We start from the raw sequence: 22,012 nt of genomic DNA on the forward strand, positions 1-22,012 counted from the left end.
GTGTCTGAAAATGGCAGCAGATTGGTATTTCGAAAGGGGAAGGAAATTTCATAATGATGAATAAGAAAGATGACATTTGGTGCTCACATTTAGCTTGCATTGGATGTCCATATAAGGGTCAGTATGCATAACCTCTCTTGATTAGGCCTCCGGCTGCCCAGCAGCTGACTGGGTGTATACCCTTCAGACTGTAACCAAAAGAAAGGCCTAGATAATTAGGCCAAGTTGAACTGCAGGAGGTAGCCAGCTTCTCTGCTGCCTTTTGTATATTCATGACCCAGCTTGATTGATGGAAGGACAGTGTTTGGTGACATTGTCATTTGCAAGTTGAAAGGTAGACTACAGGCTGGAGCCAAGATCAGATGTGCTTTAAAGAGTCCTACAATAAACTCATTTGGATTCTGATGATGTTCACATATACATTTCTTTGTTTCTTACTGTTTCTCATAGACATCTGTTAATTTGTAGAAATTAGCTTGGTTGTTTTCAGTTAAAACCTCACACTAAGTTATAGGATAGTTTTGTTTAAAGAGTTGTACAAAGTTGCTAGTGATATAATGTGTGATGTGGGTCTTAGATGTTTGCATGTGATATTTTCACTCATTTCTTATATAGGGATTTAAAATATATTTCTTGAACTGATGTACATCACCAGAAGGAAGCAACTTTTTTTTTCCAAGAAAAAAGTTAAATGAATTTTCTCACATTTCACATATTTGAAAAATCTTAAGCACTGTTGTCAAAAGGTTTTCCCAAGAATATTGTTTTTGTAAAGGTATTCTATTCTTCATCAGAAGGTATGTGAATATCTAAGGTTCACTTTCAATATTATGATTCATGCAAAAGTTCTTTTATTCATTCCCATGTCTTTTCTGTTTACTCAAAGAGTTGATTAATTTCAGACTTGTGGCAAATGAGTTGAAAATACTAAACAAAGTTAAAATCCTAAAACAGAAACAAGAGTTTCACCTAAGGAACATCTTCAAAATGTTGAACCTAAGTTATCATAAATTATTAGAAAAAGGAATACCATATTCTGTTGATTGAAAAAGATAAGAAAAGAAAGGGAAGCAAGGATGCTTGTGAAGGATTTTTGATGTACCTGTTTCATATATATTAAGCTACTACTTAAATCTATCTTTTAAGAAACACCACACAGATGTGAACACTAGTTATTCTAATTAATTTTATTTTTCAATACTTTCATTATTACACTGCTGCTTTTGGAAGATAGAGTTGTTCTGTCATTGCTAAATGATCATCAGCCTGAAAATGATTTGAATACTTTCTCTGAGAAGTCCTTACATGTATATTTTGGATGTGTTACCTAACTTCTGTTAGTTACCATAACTTCAGATAACATAGAGGTTCTCTGTAAGCTGTAAAGTGCTGTATAAATGTAAGTAGTAGTAGTAGCTGTTGTTGTTGTTGTCATTATCATTATTAACAACAAATCCCAGGTAGTTGTAACAGATATAATGGTTGTAACAGATGAAGTGGTCCTCCCATTACATTTTTGTCAACTAAATGTGACTGATCAGGTATGAAACTTTTTGTGAAAGCAAAACAGCAAAGAAAGACTTTACCAGCTCTTTCAGTTATTTTCCATATTAATTATCTGACTTTGCTCCTCCCTACCAAATGCTAGAAAAGACAGTGTCTCCACCTGACAGAACTGCTTTTGTAAAGAAGGTTCTGGAGGGTGTTGAAAACACATTCTGATCACTACAGAAATCATGCATACTCCTTTTAAAGTCATTTTAGGCTTAACTGACATTTGACATAAGCATCTGAAATGTAGTATCTGTCTGTATAGTATTCAGAAACTCTTGGCTGTAACTGGTGGTAATTATTTCTAAATCAAACAGTTATCGTTTAGCAGAAAAAGTAGTAATATATCCAGAATGTTAGTGAAAATGTCACTTTTCTCACTTGAATCATATCTCAGGATTTTCAAATGCTGGATTTTCTTTTGGACTTTTCTTATTAGAAATTAAAAGCAAGGTGTATGTTTTTGTGAAATAAGATAGAAATAAAAAAAACTTACTGAATAGAAACAGTACAGAAATTTTCAAAGAGAGCTGTGCCTTCTTGAACCAAATTTAAATGTATATTTTTCTGCTACAGAGCAATATTCTTAATGTGTTAGTTACTGTTCTCGTTAAGTCTTTTCAAAAACTTAAAGGTATCACTTTGTCAGGATATTCTGGGTCTTTCCAGTGATAAAATAAACTTGACACTTGTTCTATGAAGGCATCTTCTCCCTGCTTATCAGCTCTTCAATTTATGGCTGTGTTTTGAAATTTGTGCCTGTGACTCCCATCTTTGTATTTACTCCAATTAACACATAAACCCTAATTAGCCAGATCAAGGGACTTGGGAGTCCATAAATGGAAAGTGACATGGCAGAGCTTGGCAGCTGGCATCAAGGCAAGGTGACAAAAACAGGGAAGTATCAATTAGATGACAATGATGGTAAAGCTATGTGTTGGGATGGTAGATTTTAACAGCTCTTTGTGTCACTGACTGCTGACTCTAGGACAAGGGTATAGGAATCAGTTAGGAAAATGACAGCTAAGTTAAATTATTGAACTTTAGGTAAATTTAAAACACAATGATAATAAAACCTGAACAGCATTTAAATTCAATTTTGTATCATTACCACTGGCAGTAAATTACACATTTCTACCAAAATCAATTTTTGTGAATTTCCCTGTAGAATGATTTAGTTTCCAAATTTTCAAATTATGTTTAGTGTAGAGCAGTTCTTATTTGAGTAGTAATGCAAGAGTCCAGAATTATAAATTCTTAGGAGCCTAAATCTCCTAACCAAAAATTTTTGAGGGGACAGGTGGTCCAAATGGGTGGATTTGGGAGTGGAGTATCCATGATCACCATTAAATATTAACTAAGTTCCAGACTGCAGTTTTGGATTACATATATAATTCAACAGGGATAAAAGTTAGGACTTTGTAAACATTATTCCAGTTTTAGAAATCTAATATTACAGAAAAAGACTTGTGTCTTAGTTGAGGAGTGTTATCAGGCTTTGTGCATCTCTCATTAGTTTTGAGAGTAACAGAAGTTAAATATACAAGAACTGGGCTGCTTTATTTAGTTTTGTGGTTTCAGGCATCTGGTTTCTAATATTGGTCCACTCTTCAAGTGGATGGCTGGGTATTTGTAAAGAAGGTTCTGGAGGGTATTGGTAACACACTCTGTGATCACTACAGAAATCATGCATACCCTTTAAATCTGTTAGAACCAAAGGATGATGGGGTTTATTTTCTTCTCTTAAGAATTGGTCAAAATTGTGATTTGAATATATGTCACCAATTAGATATTAGAAAGTGGAGTGTATATATGTAGTTTTTTTCATTTTGGATAGCCAGTGTCTCTGTAAGCTTTCTTGGTTCTTTGCTTGAATGTAGACATGATCTGTAGTTATTTATTTAAGTAGTTGATTTTAAACTTAGACTTTTAAAACTGTGAAATTATTTTAGTTACCACGTACCCCTGTTACAAGTACTGCAGAAAATGGGGGAAAGAGCTCTTATTTGAAAAGTCGCTGTTCTAGAGGACTATTTGAGACATTAGAAATCTGCCAGAAGGTCCATTAACATAAATGTTTAACTCAGACACACAAACATGTACCGAAATGAAAATGTTTCACGCATTAATTTGCTGCAGAAGGAACTAACATAACAATTAGAACAACATTCTGCCTACTTAGACTTAAATTTCCTAGGGCAGTTATAATACATAGCGTTGATATAGTTTAAGTTTTTTTTTTTTAACACATACAGTAGTTTATTCTGTTGTTAAAATGATTTCTTCTGTTTTAAAGCATTCAAACACAGTATACCCTAGATAACTGGAAAGAAGTGTTAGGAGTATAATTTCTAGACTAAAATTTGGAATTTTCCTCATCAGATCAGGGTCTATTAGAAATACTTGGAAAAAAACAATTTCTTTTTCTAGCTTTGCAAAGGAATGATGTTTATATTTTGTAATCGTGAAAATACCAGGTGCTGTCATGAAAAACAGGGAACCCAACTAATACAAGAGCAATCTACATGAGGCTATTTTGTTTGCTTGCCATTTTCAATCATTTTTGTCTGTGGTACTTTTGTGGCAGAGCTGGTAACCTGCCTTATATGGAACACCCTAGCAGTGACTAAATTTGTGCTATAGCTTTTTTACACCAATGAAAGAAATTGTGACTTTTGAAATGGCTTCTGTTCCAATTGTGTAGCCAATTCATTGACTTTTTAGCACGCTGATCCCAGTTGCATGGTCATATGTTGTAAACCACATGGAACTATTTCAAACTGTGATGGGGGAAAGTAGCAACTGCAAACATTCCTCCTTGAAGCAAGTGGTTGTCCTAAACTGAGCACTGTAGAATAAAAATGGAAACATAAAAATAGCAGTTGGAAAGATAAAACAGCATTTATAGTACTAATAAAACCGTTGTGGCTTCCACAGGAAAACATGCTTTGTAACCTAATGCTTACCTGAAAGGACTGTCGAGTTTCTGAGAGTTATAGCTGTTTTTGTAAGAGAAGCACAGAGATTTGCTTGAGGGCTGAGTGATAGATTCGCCTGCCTGAAGCATCCCAGTGTGTTTATACATGGCTTGTATGGCAGCTTTCATAAGACATTTACCCCATGATTTGCGATGAGCTTATGTGTGAATAATTAATGGCAATTAATCCTTAATTACAGTAATTAGGCAAGTCACAGGAAATTAAGCTGCAGCTGGAGAAGACCATGCCTGGGAAGAGAGGATTGGGGGCTGCGTGAATGTGCCATTTACTGACAGCATTACTAGGATGCGCAGCATTCAGCAGCTTTGGCATTTCTATTGGCAGCCTTGGGGAGGACAAGAGTGCTCTGCATTAGAAGCGATCTATAGTTGTCTACAAGAGTTTTAAGTTCAAGTGCCAAAATGTTGTGTTGCATATGGTGATTATCTAAGTTTATTGGTTGCTATAACTCAAATGAGTATAATTGTTTTTGGCTTGATAACAGTGACATTAGAAACAGGAGCTTTTATGCATTCATAGGTTCTATTGGCTTGAAACATGATGCAACTTTTAGAAACAATTCATCCAGGTCTGCAGTTATGAAATAGATAATGTAATTGTCTAGAAATTAACTGAGAAAATTTCAATCAGGAACAACAGCAGAACATACAGTATCTTGGTTGAGAAGTTAATTACTTTATTACTAGTTGCTTTGCCCAGTTAAGCATTGTAGTACACAGTGTGCAGTAAATATCTATTGAATACATACTCCAAATGTTAAAAAAGCTGAGATTATAAAAATTTTAAATTATTCACATTAAATGTTAACAAAGTTAATGCTTAAGAATCTACAAGGGGTATCTTAAAAACAAGCAAAGCAACCGTTCGATAGAGAGCAGCACTGCCCTACAAATCCTTGGTGAGAGCTGTTCATGGTTCCCCATTTTGGAAAATATGACTTCTTCCATTATCTATGTGGAATTTTAAAATCACATGGCCATTATATATCTAAATTAAAAAGCATGTAGAGAAGTTAAATTCCAATATATTTTTCACAATTAAATACAGATTTGAGCATGAGAAAAGCATCTTCATCTGCCCAGTGAATGCTAATGCTTATCATTCATTTTTCTCTGTGAACTTCAGGGCACAATAGAAGTTTGGCCCACATATTCAGCTTAGGTCTGATATTAAACTTATCTAAACTATTCATTTGTTACAGTCATTTATACAGCTTAATATACAGTTTGTCCAGTCATTTATACATTTATACAGCTACTTTAATATCTGGGTACTTCTTGATGCCAACATCCTATTGGGAAAAGGATGCACTTGTCAGATAGTCTAAAGTAGATAAAAATACATACATGGTATTTTTAAAAAACAGTCTATATAATTTAGTTGGAAACATTTGTAAAGGCTTCTCCGTCTTTTATACTAACAGAGAAACTTAGGGTTTTTTTCCTATATAATTTGTGAACAGAAATATTTGGTACAATAGGCTGTTTTGGTTATTAAATGTTAAATATGCAAAGCTTCATCTTTCAAGAATTCCTTTTCTAAGACCAAACTGACGGAGAGTGAAGTTATGTGAACATATATAGATTATTGCCTTCTGTACTTCTGGTTCACTTCAAAGAGAAAGTAAGTCACAATATCCTAATAATGGTCTTGATTTTACAAATGATTTTTCCCCTTGAAATAAGCAACACATTCATTTTAATATGTAGAATCGGTTTGCTAGCAGGGCGACAGTTTAAAAAGGCTTCCAACTGTGACACAAGTGCAACCATATTGCTTCCTATTACTCGCTAAGGTAGTTGTTTAGAAGAGAGAATGTTCTCCCTGGAAATGTTTAAAGTGCTGTAATTTTATTTAGGATAATGAGGATTTATAACCATTTTGCCATATGAAAACCTGCCTTTAGACAGAGTGAAATGGGTTGTTTTGGTTTTTGAATGTTCTTAACTCTAGGGTGTGTGTGTGGGTGTGTGGGTGTGTGGGTGTGTGTGTCTTACAGCAGTAAGGAAGTGTTTACATTGGGGATTATGCTGGTTTATTCTATATGTTGGCCTGTGTTACATATTAAAATACTAAGTGATACTATTTAAGTTTGGCCCATATAAATGTTTACATTTCTTTGTGCATGGGATTTCTCCCTATTGAAACATAAGAATAAATAAAAAGTCTTTGATTTTGTTTCTACAAATAATTTTAACAGTGACTGCTAGGTATCCCTAGGACCCTGAGTCTTTACAACTTTGCCCATGTAAGTTGTATTAGAGGAAGTTGTTCTGAGTGATGGTCAGGTAGATAGTGCACAGGGAGATAGCCTTGATAGTGCAAAGAGGGTCTGTGCTTTTAACGGTAAGCATGACATTTATGTAGTGTGTGTTAACATTAAAAATTAACCTAGTAAATATAAATTTGACTTATATTACTAACACTATATTCTATAGCACTGTCTCAAAACCCACTGTGGAATAGTTTATTTAGGCCTCTGCCTCTGATATGGGAGGGGGAAGAAAGGAACAGAACAGTTAGAGATTTTTATCAGGTTTTTATCTCTTCACTGAAAATCTTAGCTCTCAAAACATTTCTAATTTCCCTCATTTGAAGGTTCAAACAGTTTCAAATTACTGCCCATGGATTGTTCTTGACATCCCGAATGGTAAATTTGAGCTGTGGAAATGCTGGAATGTATTTTTGTGCTTTTCCTGAACAAGGGAATTCAACGGGTAAATTACAGTCATTTACTGGGAGTGTAATTTACTGAGAGCCTTTAGGCAAATGCAGGAGAAAGGACAGCAGCAGAATGGAAAAAACAGCATAAAAACTGTTTTGTGTATTTTTTCCCTTTTCTCATTAAGCATTTATTCACATAAGAGTTTTATGAATTAATGGATAGCCCTACAATTAAGACAGATAACCTTTATTCATTTTCACCACTGATAGATCAAGTATTTGAAACAGTGATTGCCATGTGAAGATTACAACCTGACCACATTTCTGAAATTATACTAGTTTATTTTGCATTTAAATCCATGTTTGTTTTATTGAGAATTAAAAAGGGGTCTGTTGCTCTGTCTTCGGAATGATTACATATTTCACTAATTCAGATTTCCACCATACCAGCAGTTCAAACAATAAAAGTTTTAAATTTTCTTAGTGGACAAATTAGTGAAAAGACTTTTCATACTTTGGTCTTGAAAAGTACTATTCTACTATGGTCACATACCACAGATAAATCTTATTTTAAAAAGAAAAAGACCTAGACCATTTTGGTTGTATGCATAGTTTTAAGCCAACACAAGATAACACAATCGTTTTATTAAAGGTTAAAGAGAAATTTTATGAAATTGTCAACTAATTCTTTGTCATATAAATATATAAACATTTGTGGTAATTCTTATAAACAGTTCTGACCAATTCCTTTCATGAAAAGCAGTGTGCTCTGTAGTAATTGCTAAGCAAACAGAAAGCTGTGTTGCAAAGTGGTTTTGTATAGCATATTGTAATTTGACACTTAAGTTGTGCCCTGCATTACCCTGTGTCATAATTGATGGCTAAAGAAAAGCACATGCTATGCTAATCATTTGTTAGAATAGCTTGTTAAATTGTGGTTGCCAATTTAAATAAACTACGGAATACTTGTCTGTATTTTAAGGTTTTGTAGCCTACAGTTTTAAACAGTCATTTTGAGGCTGTTTTTTAACTTTCTGTGGCATATGCACAGTTCTGCCTTTGCACACAAGGTCAGCATGTTTGCCAATTTAATAGTATATTATCAAGAACAAAATCAATGAGCTGAAGGTTTCACATAGTATCTCAAGGGACTTCTGTTTATATTTCACTGTACTGATCCTAAATTTTGTGTCCTTTTAAAAACATCAGGATTGATATTTTAATACATGATGTTTTAAGTTCTTAAAAGTAAAAGGTTCCAGAATTAGAAGGCTAATTTAGTTATTAGTAGAAAGTAAGGGTGAACTTATATTTATCAAGCACAGTGACTGGACATAAAGCAGCTTATGTTAATATAGAAGTTATTAACTACAGAATGCCAATAAGAATTTTAGCACAGTAAAATGAGATTCAGGAGATAAGGTTACTGTGTATGATCAATTTGTGAGTTCTCATTTTTTTAATGTAGGAACTTAAACTTGTTTTGAGTCAGTTATATCAGATAAAGAGAGGAACCCAAACTTGGCTAATGTTGATTTACAATTGAGAGTAATAGACGTCTATCACCTCTAGTAAAAGAACTGAAGCATATGAAGGAATATGTGCATTTAGACATAAAAGAAATGTTACTTCTGTGGAGAAAAATGATTTAATGTGCAGAGAAGGGTTATTCATTTTTAAGAGATTAAAAATGACTTGAATATAATACCTTTAATTTGTAATAATGGTCTGACGGCTGCTTCCTGTCTAATGTAAACCTTTTGATCGGCATGTCCATTTTGATCTCTTCTGTCATGTAGTGTATTGAATGGATAAAGGTATTATTTTCAGTTATTGTACATATCCTTAATTAAGCCAGTAAAGACATGCAGGCGGATTTAGTTCTCAACCACTTAATAGACAAATATGTATAAGGTTATTCTGTGGCCTACAATTGACCCCTTTGTGTGGAGGAATTCCCTGAAAACATTCAGGATTAAGTCACTCTGTTATATGAGAGGAGAGGTGGCACACATGCCTTACAGAAACAGATACTCTCACTTGATGGCATTATTTGGGAAGCCTAAGATTTGATAGTCCAATTTTGTTGTTGTTCCTTAACAACACCAAACACAGATGCAAGTTGAAATTTACAATATCCTCATTCTTACTGGATTTTTGGGGTCGGTTTTCTAGTGTATTTTATTTCCAATCCTAAATTGTGTAGAAATTAAATATTAGGAAAGTTTTGGATTTGATTGCTTACTATTATAAAAACACATAGAGCCTTAATGCAACTAATAATTTGTTCATAAATTTATAATGCTCTGGTTCTTTAAGTCGAACTGAATTTAAGTAACTAAATGTGTACATTTGAGATGTAAATTCTTAATTTTTAAAATAATATTTTTAGTAGGCCAGTATACTGGTCTAGAAGGTATAGCAGGATTTCCTGCTAATTTAGGTCAGGCAACGTAAGACTTGCAAAGTCACATTCTCTCCTCTTTTGGAAAAGAGAATATATCCAACATGGAATATTCTGGATAATTATGAATATAAGTAAAAAATACTTTAAAAGATATGTTTTGGTGTAAAATGTGCTTTGCAAGTTTACTCATTTTTTTGACTTTTAAGTTTTGTTTCTCATGGCAGGTTATGGAAAGAAAAACAGTCAATGACCACAGAGTACAATAAAATGTCCTTAACACAGTTTGACTGGAGGTAGAGTAGCAGTAATATAAATCAGGCACCTTATTGAAGGGCTCTTGAGCATCCCCAGAGATATCAGCCTTATTTTCAGTTAAGTTGTGGGGTCGTCGGAATAGCTCACTGACCCGTGGAGAGGTGTCTCTTGGTCCAGGTCTCTTCCTCCCTGGTTGTGGGGTGTCGAAGGGAGTCTGCACACTCGTGGAGTAGTGCGCGTTTACACACGCACGGCCCAAGGCAAGGCTCGCTTGGCTGCTTACACGCAGCAGCCTCACTCTTTTCAAGTCCCGAGTTTTGCATAAATTGGTGTTAGGAACCTAGTTCCTAAAGAATCTAGAGAGATAAATAATGGATGTGTGGCAGCTCAGTTTAAGCCCGAATTTTCTTTCCTTAGTAGTTTTTGTTCTCAATCACCTTGATGAAACAATCTTGAAGCCGCTTCACTTTCAGTGGCATTTGGAATGAGTCCCTGACAGGCTGATTTTCCACCCCTGTTGTGATGCTGCTTTCTCTAGTTAATATTCCTGTGTAAGTGTCGCACAAAAGTAAACCCAAAGAGCCCGCCATGACATAGAGGCTGCTCCATTTACATTAATTATGCAGTCAGGGCGGTGAGAATTCGCTGTCAGCCGGAGGGGCGGGGGCACGCCCCTGCGGGGAGCAGGGAGACGGCCGGGCCGCGGGGCCTTCCAGCGCGGCCGCAGGAGGGGGAGCCGGGATCGCTCCGGCCGGCGGGCCGCTGCTCGGCGTTCGGAGAACAATGGGCGCGTCCCGGGAGCCGCGGGGTAGAGCGGCGCGGCCGCTCGGAGCCGCCCCCTGCCCACGGCGGTCCCGGCTGCGCCCCACCGAGGTGGCCGCCCGGGCGGGCTGCAGCCTAGGAGGCCAGGGCGTCTTCCCCGGCTGCCCGCAGCCGGCCTTGTGCCTTGGGGTCAGCAGCCCGGGACTCAGCCCTGCTCCCGAGCTCGAGAGTCAGTGCCTTTCAAATCCAAACCTGAAACTTGGTTTGAGGCCTGGAGACCATAGTGACTGATTTCCTTGATTGCAAGTATCTGGGCTGCTGCCTACTCAGGTATCTCAGAGGAGGACGGCAGAATCACCATATGAACATCTTTCACTGATAGGAAAAAATTTCGAACCAGCTGCAAAACAAGGACACCCTGGGAAAATGGTGGATAAGAAAAAAATTAACTCTCTAACGCCTCACCATAAATATGAAACATCATTCGGGAGGTTTCCCGCCGTAATTGGCTCTGAAACATCCTAACTTAATGGCTGTTTTTCAATGGGAGATTGAATTCCGTAGGGAATTCCATAGGGAATTTAATTGTACAAACATTTGTTGAGTACCTACTATGTCCTAGGTGATGGGAAATTATTACCTCATTACTGCTGTATGGAAACAATTTCAGAACTTTTAGATTATTGCCCTTTCCAGGGTTTAAATATGGATACCCTAGAAAAATTGCTCTTCTTGTCACCACTCTCTGCCCCTTCCCCCCACCCCCGCATCCATTTCCCTAGTGACTTGGCTTTAGTCAGGAAGCATTGGGGATGGTAGGGAGGATGAATGTGCTTTTTCCACTTTTAAAGAGTATCAGTAAAGATTATTGTACAGAATTTCTGCAGTGTTGTTTATGTGCCTCATTGTGTGGACTTAGAATTGTATGCTTTCAAGGAATGACTAGCCAAATATCCATGCCTGTAGAACAGCAGAACACTGAGAGATTGGAAAACATTAAAAAAAGGATGATTTGAAAAGCCTTGCCCCAGTTTTAGATTTGCAAAAACAATTCCATGGTCATATTTTGTAGTTTTCTTTAAAATAAAGGACTGCATGTGCAGAATTTCATGAGTAATCATGTCACATTCAGCCAGGAGCAACCACACTGAAAATTTTTCCAAAAGCAACTAGGCCATCCTTTCAAGGCCATGTGTAGTTGCCAGCCATGATGATATTTAGCTCTATTGCAGCCAAAGTCATAATTTCTGAAGAAATCAATGTAGTACCTTTATCACTTTCTTTATTTCTTTAAATAAATAGATAAGAAGTATTACTTTAAAAATGTTTAATGCTCTCTTCTGACATTTGTTCAGAAGAGACACTTGGACTTGTTCCAAAAATGAACTATTTTTGAAAACAAATGTCATTTCTCCCTTGGCCTATAAGGAAAAAGTTGATCCCTCTGTATCGTACATATTTTTAAAGTCACTTCTAATTGCTTAAAACAGTACTGTGGATGATTTTTTCTCATCTTAAGTGGAAATGTATAAAGATTCAGTTTTCTAACATGAATGTTGAATCATATGAAATTGCTGGTATCTGACCATTTTTGACAGTAAAAATGTCAATTTCATGTGGTTCAATCAAATAGATAGAAAGTATTGATAACATATAAGTGAAATGAAAAAGCAGAAAAGAAAGCACTTAGATACAATCACTGTGTATAAATGTATGCATGTATAAAAGATTGCAATTTGATGTTTTACAAATAGAATCAAATGTTCATGGAGTTCTTTTTTCCCCCCATTATATTGTTTGAATTCACGATGGAACAAAAAAAGCTTGTTTTCTTTTAAGCCTCGGGAAAGAACATTTCTGTTCTTTAAAAACAGCAAAATTGAAAACATATACCAAACTTAGTGATCTATGGGCCCTTGGAATTTTAACTGTGTGTATCTTTGTATTATTATCGGTATATATTCTAAATATAAACATCCAAAATTTTGTTTTTTGACCCTGTTTCCATTCCACTTGAGTTAAGGTACTACTATTATATGCATTTCATCTTTAATTTTACCTGAATCTAATGGGAGCTTCCAAAATTAGACCTAGAAATCCAATCAGCATTTTAATTGGAACTGTATTTACCAGTATGGCTCAACTTTTTTTTCATCCACTCAGAACAATTTGTATCATAAAGTTATTTACATAATGGTTTGCTTTTGATGCTATCATCTGTGAGATTTTTACCTCTGAGATAAATTTCCACAAATAAGTTAATTTTAAAAATCAGAATGCAAAAGTGATAAATTATGAATACACTTATTTTAAAAATATTTAAATAAGATACAAAAAAAATCATATTCTTAGTATCATTAGCTTTGACATCACTGTATGGTGCCAGATTATAATGATATGAAGCTTATAATACTATTTCACATTTTTATCCACTAAATAAAAACCTGCCCTGTGTTTTATTACAAAGTAGGTGGCCTGAAGGAAAAATATACGTATTCTTTCCTTTTGGTATAAAATATGCATTTGGGCTTCTCATTTCATCCCCAATCTGTGTTATTCCTTAAAAATGCAGAACTGCCTGAAGTCCTCTTTAATATTTAATTCAACAACTTTTTAATCTGTCATTATGCTGTGATGAAGTAAGCATCAAGTGTCGCTGAAAAAGATTAAATTATACTTGGAAATAGGAATTGAAATGATTTAGGGTTGGAGGCTGAATATTTGCTTTGCACAAGTAATAATAATAGTAGCTTGGGTGAAGAAGGGCTTTGGTTTGGCTTTAATGTCTTTGCCTTGCTGTGCTCCCCTGTGGCTCCCCCTGATTTACGCTGGCATTACTGAGCTTTATTTTATTTAAATGGAGGTAGAAAGTGGAAATTACTACACTACAATACATTAATTACGCCATATTCTTTCTTTGTACTGATTTTCCTTTTTTCTGTAAACATCATAAACAATGATGCAACCTACCCAATATGGATAGCATCTGTAAGCAATCCTGTAGTTCTTGTTAACAAGCTTATCTTAGAAAGGAAAGGCAGTAATAATTAATATCCATCTATGGAATAGTGAAAAGCAAAGGAACATTTATGCTTTCCCTTTCATAGGGGAGGATGTCCTGCATAAGAATTAGCTGTGATAGTATGTGTTAATACTTTAACCACTGCATTTTACTTCTTGCTTTTAAAATCTAGACTTTAATCTGTGGACTATTTTGTTCATAGGGACAAAGGGACAAACTTTTAGACTTCTAAGTGACTCAAGAATGTTCAACAGGTGACAGATACTAACCTTTTTGGAGTACTTGGTTTCTGCATATGTTTAGATCTCTGTCATCTGGAAATCTGTTCCGTGGTCTCTGGCTACATGGGCATATTTTTAATTAGTTCTGTAGCTCTGCCTACACGAGGCCAAAGCAATCAGTTAATTTAGCGGAGAAAACTAATTGAGAAATTATTTGATCAAGTGCACAGAAAGACCCCGTGTGGTTGTTTGAAAGAATGATGCATTTCATTTTTACTGTTATCCATGTGTATTGGTGGCTTATATGTGTACTCTGGCTCATCATTTGTAATGAATGTCTTGAAAACATACCTTCACTTGTCATGATTTGGCACGATGATGGTCCTTCTCAAAATAAGCCTGGATATAGACTAAAATTTTGATGCACAGCACACCTGTTGGAATATGATCAGAGCTGTATTCACTTCTAGGAATTTGGTGTATCTGTAATGCAGATTTCTACTTCCCTGGCATCATGTCCTATCATGCGACAACAAAAAAAAAGAAAAGACCTCGTCCTTCCTTTTTTTGAAACATTCTAAGTGAGAATGTAAACTTATTGCAGTAAATTCAGTGTTATCTATTATCTCTGCAGAAGTTTTAAAAATAAAACTGGCAAAAATTTTTTTTAATTTATTTTTTGGCTGCATTGGGTCTTCGTTGCTGTGCGCATGCTTTCTCTAGTTGTGGCGAGCGGGGGCTACTCTTTGTTGCGGTGCGCAGGCTTCTCATTGCGGTGGCTTCTCTTGTTGCGAAGCACGGGCTCTAGGCGTGTGGGCTTAAGTATTTGCGGTGCGTGGGCTCAGTAGTTGTGGCTCGCAGGCTCTAGAGCGCAGGCTCAGTAGTTGTGGCACACGGGCTTAGTTGCTCCACGGCGTTTGGGATCTTCCTGGACCAGGGCTCTAACCTGTGTCCCCTGAATTGGTAGGTGGATTCTTAACGATTGTGCCACCAGGGAAGTCCCTTGGCAAAGTGTTTTTAAGATTACAAAGTTTTAGGTACCCTTTTATTTGTTACCCTTTCATTCTTCTATCACTATGGCTGCATAAGTTGCACTAAGACTAAAACACCTGGAAAAAGTACCAAAGGCATTTTGAAAAGGATATATTAATTTTTTTCAGAAACGATTTTTTGTTGGTAGCTTGAGTTAATTTTATGCCCTGCCTAATTGAATTCCCTCAGTATTTAGCTCCCTACTTTATCAGTGAATACCTGAGGTGTGGAGGGTGGAACAATTGTGTGAGTATCATTACACCCCTTTCATTATCATTAGATATTTGAAATTAATGTTCTGTTGTTTTTGATAGTAAATTACCTCTTACCGTTCATAAATACATATGTAGAGGATTAGGTTCACAGATTATTTACGATTTAGTGTTTTGATCTAGGATAACATTTTAAAATAGTTTTTTAACAATTGATTAATGTTTGCCTACATAATGCTGTTCCTATTAAGATATGCATTTGTCAACATGTGCCTTTTTGCTCTAGCACAAGACTAGTTGCCTTTCTGAAACCTAGTATGCTTGTAGGGTAAAGTAAATGCATGTCTTTGTAGAAGAATAAATAAAAAGAGCAACCTGAGTCAATAAGCGGGTTCAATTCATGCCTACAGCCATGGCGGACAGCTCATTTTGTAGATGTGGGTGTTTTGTTTACATTTATAATGCAGCTTTATTTAATGCTGACAGATATAGCTTGTGGCAAATGATAGTCAGAATGTATGAGCAGTCATAATGCTTCTGTCTTCTCATAGTGTGCTGCTGAAAATAAGCAGTTCACCTCTGTTTTTATTGAGGAAAGGATATGAGACAGCTATAGCTTCGTGAGGCTATTTATTGAGTTGTTTTACTAGCTGTGAACATGCCGCTTTATAGCAGTTGTGAAAATGGACTTTGCTAGTGTGTGGGAAAGGAAATAACATTGCAGTATACAAGGGTAGTAAAAAATCTCTATAAATAATTTTTCAGACTGAGGAATATTCTCATTTAAACAGGCAGAATGGGTTGTGATTTTGGCTAGGTGTCAGTTTCCCCAAAAAAGTCACTAGGTTGGAATTAATCATATAACTTAGAGGAAAATTTTGATTCTCTAAAATTTAATTAGGGTGGAGCTTAGGAAAAGTTGCTCACATACCTACCGGGATTTAGCACAGCATTGTGGTGACCTTTGGGGCTTGAGGATCTATATTAACCATCTTAGGGGTAAAAATTATAAAATGTACAGTAGGCTGCATGTATGTGTGATAAGACATACCTGTACCTGTAAGCTAACAATATGTTAATACTATGTTATTTAAGAATGTACGTCTGACACAGAGAAACCTATATTCATATATTGTTTATACTGTAATAGAGAATTCAGATGTGTAAGTAGCACACAAACGATGGAAAATTCTTTAAATATTTGTATTGTGACTCTAAAGATTTATTATTCAAAATAACTAAGGGAAAGTGACAAAGTAACCACAGAATTTGAATTTGCATTATTTCTTTCATCCCTGGGAAATTATAGGCACTCACTACACCTGGAGCTTTTTACTCTCCAACCGTTTTGGTTTTTACACTAGTTTCTTTTTTCCTCCACTAAATCTGCCCAGGTCTGCTAAAGCTTTTTTTTTTTTTTTTTAATTAATTAATTAATTAATTAATTTATGGCTGTGTTGGGTCTTCGTTTCTGTGCGAGGGCTTTCTCTAGTTGTGGCAAGTGGGGGCCACTCTTCATCGCGGTGCGCGGGCCTCTCACTATCGCGGCCTCTCTTGTTGCGGAGCACAGGCTCCAGACGCGCAGGCTCAGTAATTGTGGCTCACGGGCCCAGTGGCTCCGCGGCATGTGGGATCTTCCCAGACCAGGGCTCGAACCCGTGTCCCCTGCATTGGCAGGCAGATTCTCAACCACTGTGCCACCAGGGAAGCCCTGCTAAAGCTTTTTGATGTACAGTTATTTGTTGGCTACTGTAATTGTGATGGATATAATACTTTTTATTCTTAAACATAAAACAGAGCATACATATTTGAAAGTTTTATTACTTTCCTATTTTTATTCAAATGTTCATCATACAGTAGTGAGAAGGTACACAAATAATATTTTCATGCATGCAAAATAATTTAGAAAGCAGTGTGAATCTCAGCAGGTGTTTCTTCCATGTCTGTGCTCAAATTTCTAGGGAACACTGAATATTAAATTGAAATAACCTCCCTTGATATTATGCAGCTAAAGTTCAGTTTAATTCTCAGATAAGGTTTTCTTGGACGCATATCATTTTCTTCTCAAGTAAATAAAAATCAGACTATTTAGATTTTAGTACTTGCTACTTTACAAAGTAAATCAAAATGTTGCAAAGTACTTACTTATTTCTTTTCCTTAGTGCTTTTATTAAGGCATTTGTGTTACCACTAAATATATGGATTATAGGGATGTGTAAAAATGTTCTTATTTCCTTCTCCACTGGCTGATGAAATGGGTTAATCTCTCTATAGAGCTATTTCCTTAATTCACCACCTGTTTTCAAATCCCTAGTAACTGACAAGGTAAGTGAAGAGGTTCCTCTGTGTGTGCCTTGTATACCTATTTCACAGAGAGAGAAACCTAGAATTAAAAAATTAAAAGTCTTGAATTTTTTTTTTTAAGGGAAGTTGTTGCACATTACTAAAAAGCTGCCATATTTAAATTATCATTCAGCAACCCAATTATTTCACCAACCAGGCCTCCTTTCAATGGAAGTTTTCAACTCAAAAGGGCATACATCTATATAAAGTACAATTTATTACCTTTTTAAATGCCCATTTCCTTCCCAGCATATTTTAAGAATATGATAGACATGTAACTAATGCAAATTTTATATATTTTTGATTTAGAAACAAAGGAATTGATTTTATACTTAGAAAAGCAAATGTGGGCTTGGCTATTATGATTAGAATGTCTCAACTGTATATAAGTAATCATTTATTGTTTAAATACAGAAGAGGCTGTAACAAAATGCTGTCAAGAGCCATCACACTCATTAACCTGCAAGCTAATTAGCCTCCTCCTGCCTCATTGCTGACAAGTTCTTCAGTCTGAACCCATTGCTGTTGTGTCAGCAGAGAAGCACAGAGTGAGGTAGAGGAGGTCTCCATTAGATGTTTGTGAACAAAGTCTCTGCATTAAAGGTTTGTTTTTTACACTCTAACAAATGTTAAAGCATTCATATCCCCAGCTATAATTAAATTGGCAACTCTTAATTACTGTAATTAGTATATTAACTGTTTCCTTTCCTGTTCATTTATAATTGATTTCAAGAGATTACATTGTAATTTAATGTGATTTTAAAAATTTAATCATTGTTTAAAAGGTTTCAGTAGTTAAACGTATATCTAATTGCTATTGAATATTTGAAATAATATGCATAAAATCACTGAAATGCAGTGTCATGTCAAAACCAGTATATATGGGCTTTATATTCATATGTCCTTTTTTTCTGTGCAAACATGGCATTCATTCCCCATTAGACTTTTTCCCCCCAGTAGGCTAACATTTCTAAACTAGGTTGCAAATTATTATTGGAATGATAGAACATTTTGCAAATGCATCTTAAAATATGAATTCATTAATTCGTGGAGAACTAATTCATTTAGAATAGCTTCTTGAGAGCAAAAAACATTCATAAGTTATTTTGCTTATTATATCATCCAATCAAACTCAAGACTTTATGGAGAGTACCAGAAAAAATAGAGTACGTTTTGGAATGGTAAGTGACCTAAGTATGAATTGATGAAGTCTTTTCTAGATTTTCAGAATTATCACTATTACTGCTTTCTGGCAAATGTTACTTATAATTTTGGTTTAAAATATTTGAATCATCTTCAACAAATTAGTTAGAGGTCTAAACCATTCTGAAATGCCATATATACCAGCAAAATGTATTCACATATCTAAAAGACCACATACTGAGACTTACTATACTTCTAATTTATGTAGGGAAAACTGCTATTTGAGGTATCTGATTTAAAAGTACTGGATGGAAGTAAGAAACAGCATCAAAGTTTATGGGAGCTTTCTGTACAAGTGCATATTTATTCTGTATCGGACATGGGCAGAATTATCAGTTGCATAGCATCCTGTAAAGACCTTAAACTACATGATTATATATTTACCACTAGCTGGCTTTAACAAGCCCTAATTCAAGATTGGCTGTTTTAAATATATGTATTTTATTTAATCATTTTTATAATAATTAAAATATTAATGTGACTTATTTAAATTATCATTCACTTACAGACAGCATTCCTTTTATGAAGAACTACCCAATGCACTACAGAAATGCACCCTACTTTAATGAGTACAGCTTTTTAAATACAGTGGTTTTTATGTAAGAATTGTAACTTGAGCCTCAAGTCAACTGTGTGAAGGAATAGATGCCGAGGTTCTTTCTTGCACTATAGTTCTGTGGACTGGTGGTCTCTTGGCTAGGAAAGAGATTTGAGGTCCTGAGGCAGTGTTTTGCATTTTTAGAATAAAATTTATCAGTTGGGAGCTACCGTTCTCACCAATATAGACAGCCTCCCAGTATGGACACCCTCACCAGTATGGACACCCTCCCACTACCCATTCCCTGCCTCTACTTCCATTTCTCTAGCACAGCCTGATTCTGAGAGAAGAGCAAGATTTTCTCCCAGGAACTTTTATAATCTCCTTTAGAATGTGATGCAAGTTAAATTTCAGAGAATTTAGTGTAATAATGATTCAAATTTGCTTTACAGAGGAAATAAAATGAGTTCAACGGCCTTTTGAATTTTAGGGCTCATTTCAGAATCTTTGGACCACTTGTTATAGTTTATAATCATACTATCAGAGAGTCCTAACTAAATGCTGAACCTGTCGAGGGAAGGGCATCTATAGAACGTCTAGCTGACTCCTCTCATTTCATAGATAGGGAAATGAGACTCAGGGGAGGCAACTTGCCCAAGGCCAACAACCAAATAGTACAGCACATACGAGATGAGGATCCACATCCTTGGCTTCTAGTCTAGTGCTCAAGCTTCATAAATGTGAGTTGTAGTGGATTGATTTAGTACTTCTTCTGGGTGTCTAAGATTATTTGTATCATAGTTATTTTATTTTGAATGTTAAAGTTGTTTAAAGTATATGAGTACAATTTTATTGTTTAAAGTAAAACAGTCTTTTAAAATAATACACAAGTACTAAAATAGAAATGGCTGAATTCAGGACTGATTTGGTACCAAAAACAAACAAACAAAAAAACCCACCCCAGTTTGACATCAGGGGGTGTTTTTCTCCAGTAAGTTATTTAATAAAAGAAACTTCTGTGGTATTGAAAGGAATGTTGCTAAAGTGCTGGTTTCAATAAGTGCCTCTAAAGAAGCTAAATTGTTTTCCAAAAAACGTATGCGATGACAGCCCCTTATATCATATGCCTAGTTTATTTTTTCCCTTATTGTATATATCAGTCTTTAGAGAGAGAGAGAGAGAGAGAGCTAGAGAGGGAGAACTGGCGGCGGGGGTGGGGGGGTGGTGGAATGGCGAGCAGTCTGTGTGTGTGTGATATTGCCAGAGGGTACATGAAGAGAGAGGAGCAGAGCACAAATCACAGAGCTTCAAAATACCATTGGCAGTGTCTTACAGCTTTTTGGTCACCTGGTGACCATCTCAGTGCCTCACTGCCAGAATGTAGTACTAGACTCTCCACTTTGCAGTTTCTACAAAGTTAGGATTAGAACAAGGAGACTTTAAAAAAGGTAACATGCCCAAACACTTCATATGAAAATAAATTATTTGATTTTTTGATACACCTTAAATGACAAATGTAATACTTTTCTATTAAATATATCTATATATGTGCTTGTGTAGAAGTAATTGAGAATTGAGGGCATTGTCTTCTGTAAAATGGTGGTGGTATTGGTTTGGCACCTCTGTGTATGTAACTGTTAAAGAGTAAAGCCCCCAAAAGTATTTTCTTGATATTAGCTTTCATTTATAAACCAGAATAATTCTGAATGCTTCTAGTAATGGGAGATAACCCAAGGCAAATTTAATTTTAGATTGGGCTTTTGCTTAATGTATTATTCATAGTATTGTATCATCAGTTAAGCATACCCCTGACAATAAACTTAAAACTTAACTTTAATAGTAATATCCACCCTAATATGGGTGAGTCAAATAGTGACCTGACATGATTTATTTTGCCTACTTATTGTAGATAATTTTTTAATAATGGCGGGATGGAGTTATTTGCTGTTTTTCTCATAACCCCCCCCCCCCTTTTTTTTTTTAACACTTCACCATTTTTGCTGCATGACCTGGTTTTGCATTTTTCTGATTCTCTGTTCATCTAATTAGTATGTTCTAAAAAGACCTGGACCACTTATTGTACAGAGATGTAGCCTGTGGGTATTTAATAAGGAGCTTTCAGTGGTACATTTGCATCTTTTGCTTGGGGTCTGAATAGTGAATTACCTTTAAGATCATTAGAAGCACTGTTGTATTGTTAAAATCAAGCCACAATATTCTAATGACAGTTTAAAACTTCAGGCTTCCTACATAACCCAGGTGACCCCAGCATAATTGTATGTAGTGCAGAAGACCCCAGGATAAACTGACGATGGTTCAGCTCACCCACAGTGTAGCCTTTATATGCAGGTAGCTTTATACCCAAACAAACCAAATAGAGATGTAGCAAAAACAAATGTCTTATTCTAGTTATGTACACTCAACTCTGTGTGTGTGTGTGTGTGTGTATATATATATATATATATATATATATGTATATATATATATATATATATATATATAATGATATATTTTAACATCATAATACTAGTCCTCCAAATATGACTTGATACTTTTTAAAAAGAGACACAGCTCCTAAGCAATGTGCAGAATATGGAATGTATTTTATCAGATAACTGATCTTTTAAAAATGTAATTCCTAGAAAACTAAATGCTTAAAAGTGGAGTGTTTTGTCAGGTTCTTTCCATAGACCAAGAACTAAATAGGGAGATACTTTGTTGTTCAAGGATTAAATTATAATTTATTCTTTCTCTAACCAAATATTAAGAGAGCTATTATTAGATACCAGGTGAGAGTCCTTAA

At 35.5% G+C, this 22,012-nt stretch overlaps 1 protein-coding gene across 4 annotated transcripts in view; it reads left to right on the plus strand.

Annotated features, from left to right (window-relative positions):
* Window positions 1-22,012, plus strand: part of PBX3 (PBX homeobox 3) — a 222,668-nt gene that overhangs the window by 119,148 nt on the left and 81,508 nt on the right. The window lies entirely within an intron of this gene.

Source organism: Balaenoptera ricei, chromosome 6, assembly GCF_028023285.1.
Source record: "Balaenoptera ricei isolate mBalRic1 chromosome 6, mBalRic1.hap2, whole genome shotgun sequence".
Lineage (NCBI taxonomy): Eukaryota > Metazoa > Chordata > Mammalia > Artiodactyla > Balaenopteridae > Balaenoptera > Balaenoptera ricei.